A 12,265-nucleotide genomic window follows, 5' to 3' on the forward strand; every position below is an offset into this window, starting at 1 on the left:
TGGTGCGGCCCTCCCCACTGTCGCTCGCCCCCCGCAGATAGGGCGGAGGGTGCGGGGAGCCGGGGAGCAGAAAGGGCCCGCTCGGCCCCATGCTTCCATCCAGAGGGCGAGCTGGAGCCGCAGCTCCAGAGTGATTGGCTGGTCCTAGCAGTCGTCGGTCTCCACGGCAACCGTCTCCAGTCTCCGTGACAACCGGAGATGGAGCTGGAGGGAGCGCAGCAGGGAAGGCCGCTCCAGGCCAGCTCCTGGGCTCGACTGGGCCTTGGGCTACCGGGCTCTCCACAGCTCGGTGACCTGCCCCTGCCCCTCACCCCTTCAGTTATCCAGGCGGCGGAAGGTAAAGAAACGCGCCTCCGCGGGAGACTCCAGGCAGCCGCCTTTGCCACACCTCCCAGCAGGAAGCGCTGCGAGTGCGTCCACAGGGGCGAAGCGCTGCGAGCGCGTCCACAGAGGCAGCTCACCACCCAGATCCTCTGAGCACGCCGCCCTCCCCCTCCCCCCAGTGCCAGGCACCGGGAGACGATGAATGAGAGATTGTCACCCCTGAGCTGGGGTGCAGAGATCAGAGCAGCCATTGTTGTTGGCAGGGAGGGGGCCTCCAAGTCTCCAGTACTGTGCTGGTCAGGCCCCAGAGCTCATGACCAGAGGCCGCCCTCCAACTGCCCCCAGACCTGCCTCAAGGTCAGCGGCTACCGCATACCTGGCTGCCAGCTGGGCATCTCTCCCTGCTGTACCCCAGGCATCATCAGTTCCAGTACATCCAAACCTAAGCACAGCATCCTCTGCAAAACTGCCTAACCCTACATCTCTCTCAGACACTAGAAATAAGTCGTTTTTATACTATTCAGCCATTAAAAAAAAAAAAGAAGACGACCCTGGCATTTGAAAGTGGTCGAATATTAAAGATCTATTGCAGAGTGAAGCAAGCCAGGATATGAAAGAAAGATTATGTATCCACTTAATATATACCTATTTGCACTTTATGGTAGAGTTCGAAATATTGGAGGGCATAAAAGCAATGAAAATAGTTACGGACGCTGAAGACAGTGTGGGGGAAAGAAAAGGGAAGAGTATAGAGAAGAATAGCAAGAGAACAAATAGGCATGGCATTAGTGGGACACAGATATGGTTTATTACCTGTTGATGATAACATGCATAGTATTCACAACTGGACTGGTCTGAGAAGTATTTCATGATGGGTAAATTCTCTTTACAAGCCAAATGATGTATAGTGATTGAATGTTTAAAAAATAATGAGAATAAATAATAATAATAATAATAATCTGGAAAAAATAATGAAAAGCTAGTTGATGATGATGATGTGAATAGTAATGTTTTTGTCTTGACTGATACACATGGTAATCGTGCTGAAAAAAGAAATGTAATACACTGTAAAGATATATATGATAGGGCCAGCAGTTGGCGTCATGGCTATGTCACTGGACTCCCACGTAGTTGACCGTGGTTCGAGTCCCAGACCTGGTGACTCATGCTGGGCGCATGTGCATGTGTGCCCCAGATCCCAAGAGGAGAATGGAGGAGAAGGGACTGTGGCCTGGCCATCCCCCCAGGAGGGTGATTTCTTGCTTTCTTTCTGTCTCCCTCTGTCTTTCTGGTGAGCACACGCACCCTATATTACACACCCCCCCCCAAAAAAAAAGATATATGTGATTAAATGTAATATAAAAATTATGATAAATAAAATTTAAAAAACGTCCATTTTTCAACATTATTTTGAGACTCCTCCTCACCCTCCTTTTTTCTTCTCACTCTCAACTTAAAGACCATCATCTTCACCTTCCAAGCATCTCTTTTCTTTTAGAGAGATTTTTGCTGTAGGGTGCATGCGCTTGCCAATGATTGAGACAGAAAGCAAGAAATAATCCCCAGAGGGGACGGCCATGCCACAATCCCTTCTCCTCCACTTTCCTCTTGAGATTTTGGGCATGCACACATACATATGTACCCAAATGAGTTTTAAGTTTTTTAAGTTGTCGAATTTTAAGTAGCGTGAGTTTTAAGTCACCAGGTCTAGGACTTGAACCGCAGTCGACTATGTGGGAGTCCAGCAACGTAACCATTACACCGTCTTCTGGTTCCTTTTTTCTTTTCTTTTAAAAAAATTTGCCAGAGTGGAAGCCAGCAGGTGGCGTGGTGGTTAAGGTGCTAGATTTCCACATGGCTGACTCTATGGTTCCAGCCCCGGACCCAGTGGCTTAAAAATCATGCCAGATTCATGTGCGAGCATACCCAAAATCCTGAGAGAAGAATGAAGGAAAAGGGACTGTGGCATGACCATCCCCCCTGGACCTCAGGATCAGATGAACAGCATGGCAGCAGAGCACCTGTGACCCCACCCCACAGAAGACCAAGCCTGAGATTTTCTGCCTGAAACCCACCCAGAGGAGGACCAGGTGGGCATCTTCATCCCCGTGTGGAACTGGAGTCCCACTGATACCACAAATTGAGCCTGAAACTCATTGAAGAATGAAGGAAACAAAACAAAACAAAACAAAACAAAACAAAACACTTTCTCATAAAGCAAAAACCAAAGGAATTGTTCCTATAGACCTCCCCTTAAAGATCAGCTAATGGAAGTTCTTCAAACAGAAGGAAATGATAAAATAATTAATTTGGGCCCTTTGGGAAGAACAAACAATAGAAAAAGAAGAAATGTAGTACATACAATAGAATCTGCCCCATGAGTTTTTTGTCTTTTTTTTTTTTTTTGAGAGAAAGTGGCTTTTTTTTTTTTTTTTTTTGATAGATTCTTGCTGTTATGATCTGCCTGCCCCAGTTGCCCAGTAAGCCAGGATTATAGGCACATGCCACAGTGCCCAGGCTGTTCAGGTTGATCCAAGATCTAAACCCAAGCCTCCTGTGTGGCCTCAGACCCATGCAGTGGGACTGTGCTGGGCCTCATGAGTTTTCTAAAGTATATGTGATGATGGAAACAACAAAAAATTGTAACACCACCTGATACTCAAGACAGTATTTAAAAGTAAGAAAGATAGAGACTGAATTGAAAGTAAAGTTTCCACACTTAATTGAGAGTGATAAATACCACCATAGACTGCAACAAACCATGTCTGTTCATTTTAATACCCAGGATGACCTTAAGAAAAGTATATGAAATGATATACTCAAAAACATTATAAATAAGCCAAGATATTTTTTTTTTGAGAGGTTTTCGCTATAGGGCGCGTGTGTTCGCCAGACAGACAGAGAGACAGAGAGACAGAAAGCGAGAAATCACCCCCCAGGGGGGAATGGCCATGCCGCAATCCCTTCTCCTCCATTCTCCTCTCGGGATCTTGGGCACGCATGCACACGCGCCCGGCGTGAGTTTAAGCCACCGGGTCCGGGACGCGAACCGCGGTCAACTACATGGGAGTCCAGCGACATAGCCATTACGCTTAACTGCTGGTTCCCAATAAGCCAAGATAGAGTCTTTAAACATGTTCGATTAATACACAGCAAAGTAAGAAAACAGAAACAATGGAACAAGCAACAGGCGAAAAATAGAAGACAACAAAATGACAGACTCAACATACGCAAATAGGCTGAATACTAAAAGACTAAACTGTGTGTGGTTTATGAAAACTCATTTGAAATTCAATGACATAGGTATGTAGGTGCTAAAATAACAAGTAAATGTATCATATGAACGTGAATCAAACAAAAGAGAACACTAAAAATCAAGCCAAACCAAACCCACTTGGAATTGGTTATGTTAATAGCTGAGAAAGCAGACTTGAGAGCACAGAGAATTGTTAGAAACAAAGAGAGACATTATGTAAAGGCAAGACCCTGAGAGGAGAGTGGAGGAGAAGGGACTGTGGCATAACCATCCTCCCTGGACCCCAGGATCAATTCGTCAGGGAAACAGATGATGCTTAACGTTCATACACCAAACAACACAGCCTCAAAACAGCATGGAGCTGTAGGAGAAACATACAAGGCAATAATTATATTGCTAGCTGAAAATTTTGACTTATTCCTATTTTTTTTTCATAAAAAGAGTACTTTAACTCTTGTCCTCAGAAATTATAAAGTCTATACATGATTTGGAAATGAGACTGTACTAAGCAATGGCCGAAGGAGAATTATCCATTTTACAACTTCTCTTTGATCTCGTCACTCAGAAATATAATATTATCAGCTATGATTGTTGTTGCCTGTCGCCTCACATTATTTTTATCTGTGTATTCACCATAGTCTACTTTCCCTTCCACATAAATTCGAGATCTCTTTTTTTTTTTTGGAGAGGTTTATTTGCTATAGGGGGCGTGTGCTTGCCAGACAGACAGAGAGAGACAGAGAGACAGAAAGCGAGAAATCACCCCCCAGGGGGGATGGCCACACTGCAATCCCTTCTCCTCCATTCCTTTCTCGGGATCTTGGGCACGCAAGCACACGTGCCCGGCATGAGTTTAAGCCGCCGGGTTTGGGACGCAAACCGCAGTTGACTACGTGGGAGTCCAGCGACATAACCATTATGCTAACTGCTGGTTCCGAGATCCCATTTTCACATACTGATATGCCACATCTCTGAAGCCTGGCCAGAATTCTGATATTCTGTGCCGTGTTGTCTTTGTCTACCATCACCAATTTGGTATACTTCACTGTCTCCTGATCTCCACATCTCATTTGTTGCCAAAGAAAATATGGTGACTAGATTTTTTTCCTTCCACCTGTCTCATGACAGAGTCCTGACCCATTTGCCCAAGTAATTGCACACAATTGAGAGATCTTTCAAGAACTGAAACTAGAAATGGAAAATTATTGATGATTGCATGTATGATTAAGCCACTGTGCAGTATATTCTGGATGGGAATTCACATTTTGTATGCTGTGACAATTCTCAGTGAATGAATGTAAATTAATTAATTAAAAATAAAAAATGAAGGGCATCAGTATGAATGAATGTAAATTAATTAATTAAAAATTAAAAAAAATTAAGGGCATCAAAAAAATTGATGCCATTCATCATGGCTTCAATGCAGAAATGACTTCAGAAAGAACTGTTGGCTTTGCAAGATGATCCACCTCCTGGGATGACTTCAAATGAAAGAAGTGTTCAAAATTCAATTACACAGTGGATCATAGACATGGAAGGTGCACTAGGTACCTTATATGAAGGGGAAAAATTTCAACTTCTATTTAAATTTAGTGGTCGATATCCTTTTGACCCTCCTCAGGTCATGTTTACTGGTGAAAGTATTCCTGTTCATCCTCACGTTTATAGCAATGGTCATATCTGTTTATCCATTCTGACAGAGGACTGGTCCCCGGCACTCTCAGTGCAGTCAGTGTGCCTTAGCATTATTAGCATGCTCTCCAGCTGCAAGGAAAAGAGACGACCACCAGAAAATGCTTTTTATGTGCGAATGAGTAAGAATCCAAAGAAAACAAAATGGTGGTGTCATGACGATACTTGATGCCACTGTTATCATCCTCCTAGCAGAAGATAGTCCTCCTGAGAAAATGAACACTTTGATCATTCAGTCTTTGAACTTTCACCTTTGACTGGAAGTGACCTATAGGCAATGAAGACCACTTCCTTTTATTGTATTTTTACTCGTGTGCATTCTGGGCGCATGTTGATCACTGGTTCAGTCCAGGCAACTGACATGCTTTTATTAGTCATACAGTATTAATGCAGGTATCAGGAAATGTCAAATATAATTCCATTTTTTATTTTTATTTTTTTAAGCTTTTGGAGAAGTTCCAGGTCCTCATGTATTGTGCAATAACAATGACTTCCTTGGCGTTTTTGGAGCGTTCATTGCCAGCAATGGACGCTGTAACAGGAAAAGTTTTCATTAACTCCTGCCACTCAATAATTAATGCATGATAGGGCCCATGAAATAAACTTATTGGTTATAATGGGATTATAAGTAAAAGCGAGGGCAACTTTAAACGTTGCCCCAACTGTTTATATCTGGATCCTATGCACTGTGATCCTAAGGTTAATGGCATGAATTAACATGCGTCTTTAAAGGACTGTAATGAAAGATCATTGCGTATTTATTTATTGTTTATATCTGCTGTCAAACTGTTTTGACATGGAAGGTTTTCAAGCAACATTGGCAGAGAGGTACAATATATTATCCCTGTGGTGAAAATAAATTCATTAGTTGTATATAGTTCTTCAATCTCTGAAATAAAGGTATGAATAATAAAGGATATGAATGGTTTAATCAAGGCTTTATTTTGGAAGTAAGAGAAATGGCAGTCATGATTAAATTGCTGCAGTCCATAATTTGGGCTTGTTCTTTGTACATGAAAGATTTTTCCAAGTAGATTACACTCTGTTACTTCCTGCTAGCCATCAGCATGCGCTCTATTGCCTAAACACTATTTTATTTATTTATGTTTGGAAATCCATAAAATTTTTGTTTGTAATCTTGTTTGCTTTGTTATGTTTTAAGTCAAGTTTGAATGTTACAAAGCTTTGAAAAACTTTTGTCAAGCTTTTTCTTGTAAATTTTTTTTACTTGTAAGTATCATCTTGTACTTCAATCCTGTACCCTAAAATAAGAAATACATTTTTGACAGAGGCTTAATGTTTAAAAAAATTTTTTTTAAATATAAACCCATTGGGGCTGGCAGGTGGCATGGTGGTTGAGGACGCTGGACTCCCACATGGCTGACCATGATTCGAGTCCCGGACCTGGCGGCTTGTTTTCTCACTTTCCCTCTCCCTCTCCCTCTCTCGCTCTGTCCCTCTCTAGTAAAATTTAAATAAATAAGTAAATAAATAAAGTTAAATAAAATAATTCTTTAAATATATATATATATATATACCCCCATTATTCAGGTAAATTCTCATTACAAGCCAAATGATGTATAGTAATTGAATGTTTAAAAAATAGTGAGAATAAATAATAATAAAAATAATAATCTGAAAAAAAAAAGAATTAAATTGCTAGGTATTTCAGATTCATGTCTTACAAACTGATGAAGTACCTACACATGCAAAACCCATTCCAGCTCTCCAAATCAAATGAATACACATTAAGCTGGTGGGTGGGCACAAAGGGCTTCTGCTCATGGTCAGAAACCTAAAGGAGCTTGACCTCCATGGCTGATAATACATCTGAGCACTAATGTAGAAAAGTAACTACCTGTAATACAGGTATTCGAAACATGGATTCTATTTTCTTTTCTTAAATCTAATCTTTAGGTCTTTTCTGACGCTCTTATCCCCGACAGCCTCCCAACTTAATCCTTTCAACAACTGATAGAACTTATTTTTTATTTTATTTTATTTTATTTTTGAGACTTTTGCTCTAGGGTGCATGCACTCACTAGAGAGACAGACAGAAAGCAAGAAATCACCCCCTAAGGGGGATAGCCATGCTACAATCCCTTCTCCTCCATTCTCTTCTCAGGATTTTGGGCATGTATACACATGTGCCCAGCATGAGTTTCAAGCAACCAGGACCGGGACTTGTACTGCGCTCAACCATGTGGGAATTCAACCCCTTAACCACTACACCAGCTGCCGGCCCCAATACCTGACAGAACTCTTAGAAGATCAGCATGGGTGCATAAGATCTAAACCACACTATTAACTGACAGCATATAATTGTCCCATACAGAATACTCTGCCTAACAGCAGAGTTCATAAGAAATACTAGCTTGTAGTTTCATGAGGATTTTTGGTACTATCTTTGTTCTGGGTATTATTTTGCCTCATAAAATTAATTAGGAAGTGTTCCCTCCCCTTCTATACTTTAAAGGGCCCTTGGCTAATTCCTCAACATGCACCAAATACTGGGCCATTTACAATATACAGGGTATGTATTCATACTAGAATACAATGAACTCAAACTAGAAATCAATATCAGAAATACTACAGAAAAATCTCTCCAAACTTGAGAATTAAACAACACACTTCTAAAAAACTCATGGATCAAAAAAGGATCAACCCAGTACCTGGGTTGGCAGGTGGCATGGTAGTTAAGGGGGCTGGACTCTCACATAGCTGAATGTGGTTCGAATCCTTGACCTGGCAGCTTGCTTTCTCACTTTCTCTCTCTTTCACCCTGTCCCTCTTTGGTCAAACTAAAATAAAGTTAAATAAAATAATTTTTTTTAAAAAAGAGGGAGTACTTAAATAACTTATTTACTTTTAATTATTTTATTTAATTTTATTGATTCGTTCATTTATTTTAATTTGACTAGAGAGAACCACAGAGAGAGAGAGAGAGAGAAAGTGAGAAAGCAAGACACCAGGCCCAGGACTCAAACCAGGGTCTGCCATGTGGGAGTGTCCAGAGCTTTAACCACCATGTCACCTGCCAGTCCCCAATAAATTATTTTTTTTAAAAAGGGAGTACCTGGAGAACCAGCAGTTAGCGTAATGGCTATGTCGCTGGACTCCCACGTAGTCGACTGCGGTTTGCGTCCCGGACCCAGTGACTTAAAACTCACGCCGGGCGCGTGTGCGTGCGTGCCCAAGATCCCAAGAGGAGAATAGAGGAGAAGGGATTGCGGCGTGACCATCCCCTCTGGGGGGTGATTTCTTGCTTTCTGTCTCTATGTCTCTCTCTGTCTGTCTGGCGAGTGCACGCGCCCTATAGCGAAAACCTCTCCAAAAAAAAAAAAAAAGGGAGTACCTGGGGTTGGCCAGTGGCATGGTGGTTAAGGCACTGGATTCCCACATGGCTGACTGCAGTTCAAGTCCTGGACCTTGTGGCTTGTTTTCTCATTTCCCCTCTCTCTCTGTCTCTCTCTGGTTAAATTAAAAAAAAAATAATAATAAATAAAATTAAATAATCTTTTAAAAAGGGAAGATAACAGAAGAGTTTTTTTTTTAAACACAGAAAATAAAAATATAGATTATCGAGATATAAGTATATTGCCAATGCAGTGCTGAGAGGAATATTTCTATCAATCTTAAGAGGAAAGGTCGCAAATCAATAGTCTGAGTTCCTGTCTAATGAAACTAGAAAAAGAGGAGCAAAGTGAACTAAAACAAGCAGAAGAAAGGAAGATAACAGAAGAGTTTTTTTTTTAAACACAGAAAATAAAAATATAGATTATCGAGATATAAGTATATTGCCAATGCAGTGCTGAGAGGAATATTTCTATCAATCTTAAGAGGAAAGGTCGCAAATCAATAGTCTGAGTTCCTGTCTAATGAAACTAGAAAAAGAGGAGCAAAGTGAACTAAAACAAGCAGAAGAAAGGAAACCATAAAGGGAAGGGCACAAATCAATAAAAATGAAACTGAGGGGGGGAGATACATAGTGGGTAGCATGGTGGTTAAGGCGCTGGACTCCCACATGGCTGACTGCAGTTTGAATCCCTGATACAAACCACTTTATGCTCATAAATTCAACTCTGAAGTAATGGATTAATTCCTTGAAAATTACAAACTAAAACTTAAGCAAGATGAAGTAGGTAATGTGAGTAGTCTTATAATCATTAAAGAAATTTAACTTGTCAGGACCAGCAGTTGGCATAATGGCTGTGTCACTGGACGTCCACGTAGTTGATCATGGTTCGAGTCCTGGGCCCGGTGGCTTAAACTCACGCTGGGCATGTGTGCGTGCGTGCCCAAGATCCCGAGAGGAGAATGGAGGAGAAGGGATTGCAGCGTGACCATCCCCCCAGGGGTGATTTCTCTCTTTCTGTCTCTTTGTCTTTCTGGCTGGCGAAATTTAACATGTAATTTAAAAGCTGCTCAAAATAAATCTTTAGGCCTAAATTATTGGAGAATTCTGTGAAGAATTTAAAGTGGAATTAGCATCCATTTTAAATAATCCTTTCCAGAAAATAGGAGGGGAGGGAACACTTCCTAATTAATTTTATGAGGCAAAACAATACCCAGAACAAAGATAGTACCAAAAATCCTCATGAAACTACAAGCTAGTATTTCTTATGAACTCAGGCACTAAAAATTGCAACAGGGCTGGCCTTATAGCCTAATGGTTAATGGAGCTGCATCCCATATCATGGACTGTGATTCAAATCCTGGCCCCGGTGGCTTGAAAAACTTGCCAGGCTCATGTGCATGCATACCTAATATCCTCATGGGATGGAGAAATGGAAGAGAAAGGATTATGGGGTGACCACGCCTCACTGAGAGGTGCTTTCTCCTTTCTCTCTCTGGAGATAACATGCATACTTTGGCAATAAAAAAATAAAACAAAATGTACTATTACATCAAATTCAACAATGCACACAAAGAATTACACGTGGCCAGCAAGTGGCATGGTGATTAAGGCACTAGATTCCAACATGGCTGACCATAGTTTGAGTCCTGAACTTGGCAGCTTGAAAATCACGTTGGCATGTATGCATGTGAGCCCAAAATTCCTGAAAGAGAATGGAGGAAAAGGGATTGTGGCATGGCCATATCCCCTGGAAGTGATTTCTCACTTTTCCTCTCTCTGTCTCTCTCCAGCGAGTGCATGTGCCCTATAGCAAAAACCTAAATAATAATAATAATAATAATAATTACATGTCATGGCCAAGTGGCATTCATTGAGGCATGCAAGGCTGGTTCAAGATCTGAAAATCAATGAGTAAGCTACACCAACAGGCTAAATAAGAACAACCACCACAGCAACTGACACAGAAAAAGCATCTAACATACCCAACATCATTTATGATCAAAGAAAATAAAATTTTAGCTTTAGCAAACTTTAAACTCTATAAAGATAATATACTGGGCGCGTGTGCGTGCGTGCCCAAGATCCTGAGAGGAGAATGGAGAAGGGATTGTGGCATGGCCATCCCCCCTGGGGGGGGTGATTTCTCGCTTTCTATCTCTCTGTCTCTCTCTGTCTGTCTGGCAAGCGCACGCGTCCTATAGCAAAAACCTCTCCCCCCAAAAATAAAATAAAATAAAAGATAATATACAATTGTCTTATAGGTAACATCATACCTAACAGTCAAAGACTGAACACTCTCTAAGACTGGGAACAGGCAAAAGTGACTTTTCTCACTTCTTTTCAACATAGTACTGGGATTTCTAACCTTTACAATGAGGCAAGACAAAGAAATAAAAGTTGGATGTGATGGCATGCACTGTAGTCTCAGCTGCTCAGGAGCTGAACCAACAGAATTCCAGGTTCAAGACCAACTTGGGCAATCTAGCAAGGCCCTGTCTCTAAAGAAAAAAAGAAAAGGCAGATTCACTTTCACAATGGAAGTGTGAGCTCTACTGACCAACTCTTCAGTGAAACTGATAAAAGCTACTAAGAATATATAAAGCTTCTGGAAATGATCCAAAGGGCAAACAGCAGATGAAAAAATACCTATTCAAGGGAATCTATGAGTCAGCTGGCAGTAGCACAGTGGTAACACAGTGGGACCCACATGGGAAAGGTCCTGGGTTCTTTCTCTGGTGCCACCCACCTGAGCACATGATCCTGGCTGGCTGAGACTAGGGGTGCAACCTGGTGTGAGGACCTTGTTAGGGGTGTCTGTCTCTCACGTAAGAAATAGATAAATCTATGAACACCTATAAGAAAGGTAAATTTGCTGTACTGGAACCAAGACTGCCCCCCCGCTCCCAGCTAAGGGGATGAACTCTAGCCAAGAATGCAGGGTTCCCCGGTCTCCCAGCTCCCAGATAAAGGACTTTCTTTCCTGGAAGAGGAGGATGTATATTTCTCATCCTGTCCCTGGCTACCTGTTCCTGAAGTTGTCTTGGGTGAGTTGGTGAGTGTGGTCAAGAAGTGTGACTGCCTTCTTCTGTGTAGTCCCCACTGTACAAAGGGAGGCTGCCTAGCACAGGCATGCTGAGGATATTAAAGCCAGCCACTTCCCTGCACCAGGAAAGGCTGCTGCTTTCCCCAGCTGAGCATTCAGCTCCTAGAGGAGAGTGTTCTTTACAAGCTCGTCACTGAGCTGAGATTTTCCCTGGCAAAGAAACAGGCTATAAAATAGATAGCCCCTGACCTTTTCCCCAAAGAACAGACTTCACTTGCAACAGAGTATGGGAAAGGCCAAAGGACACTCTCAAAAGCAGTGGGACCAGCAGTTGGAATAATGGCTATGTCGCTGGATCCCATGTAGTCGACCACGGTTCGAGTCCCAGAGCTGGTGGCTTAAACTCATGCTGGGCGCGTGTGCATGCGTGCCCAAGATCCTGAGAGGAGAATGGAGGAGAAGGAATAGCGGCGTGGCCATCCTCCCAGGAGGTGATTTCTCATATTCTGTCTCTCTGTCTCTCTCTGTCTTTCTGGCGAGCGCACGTGCCCTATAGCAAATAAATCCTCTCAAAAAAAAAAAAAAAAAAAAA

General features: G+C 42.0%; 1 pseudogene; it reads left to right on the forward strand.

Moving 5' to 3' along the window:
• Nucleotides 1–4,991: 4,991 nt before the first annotated feature.
• LOC114005627 (ubiquitin-conjugating enzyme E2 W pseudogene) lies at nt 4,992–5,899 on the forward strand (annotated as a pseudogene).
• The last annotated feature ends 6,366 nt before the right edge of the window (nt 5,900–12,265 follow it).

The sequence above is a fragment of the Tupaia chinensis genome, unplaced genomic scaffold (assembly GCF_000334495.1).
Source record: "Tupaia chinensis unplaced genomic scaffold, TupChi_1.0 Scaffold144150_1, whole genome shotgun sequence".
Lineage (NCBI taxonomy): Eukaryota > Metazoa > Chordata > Mammalia > Scandentia > Tupaiidae > Tupaia > Tupaia belangeri.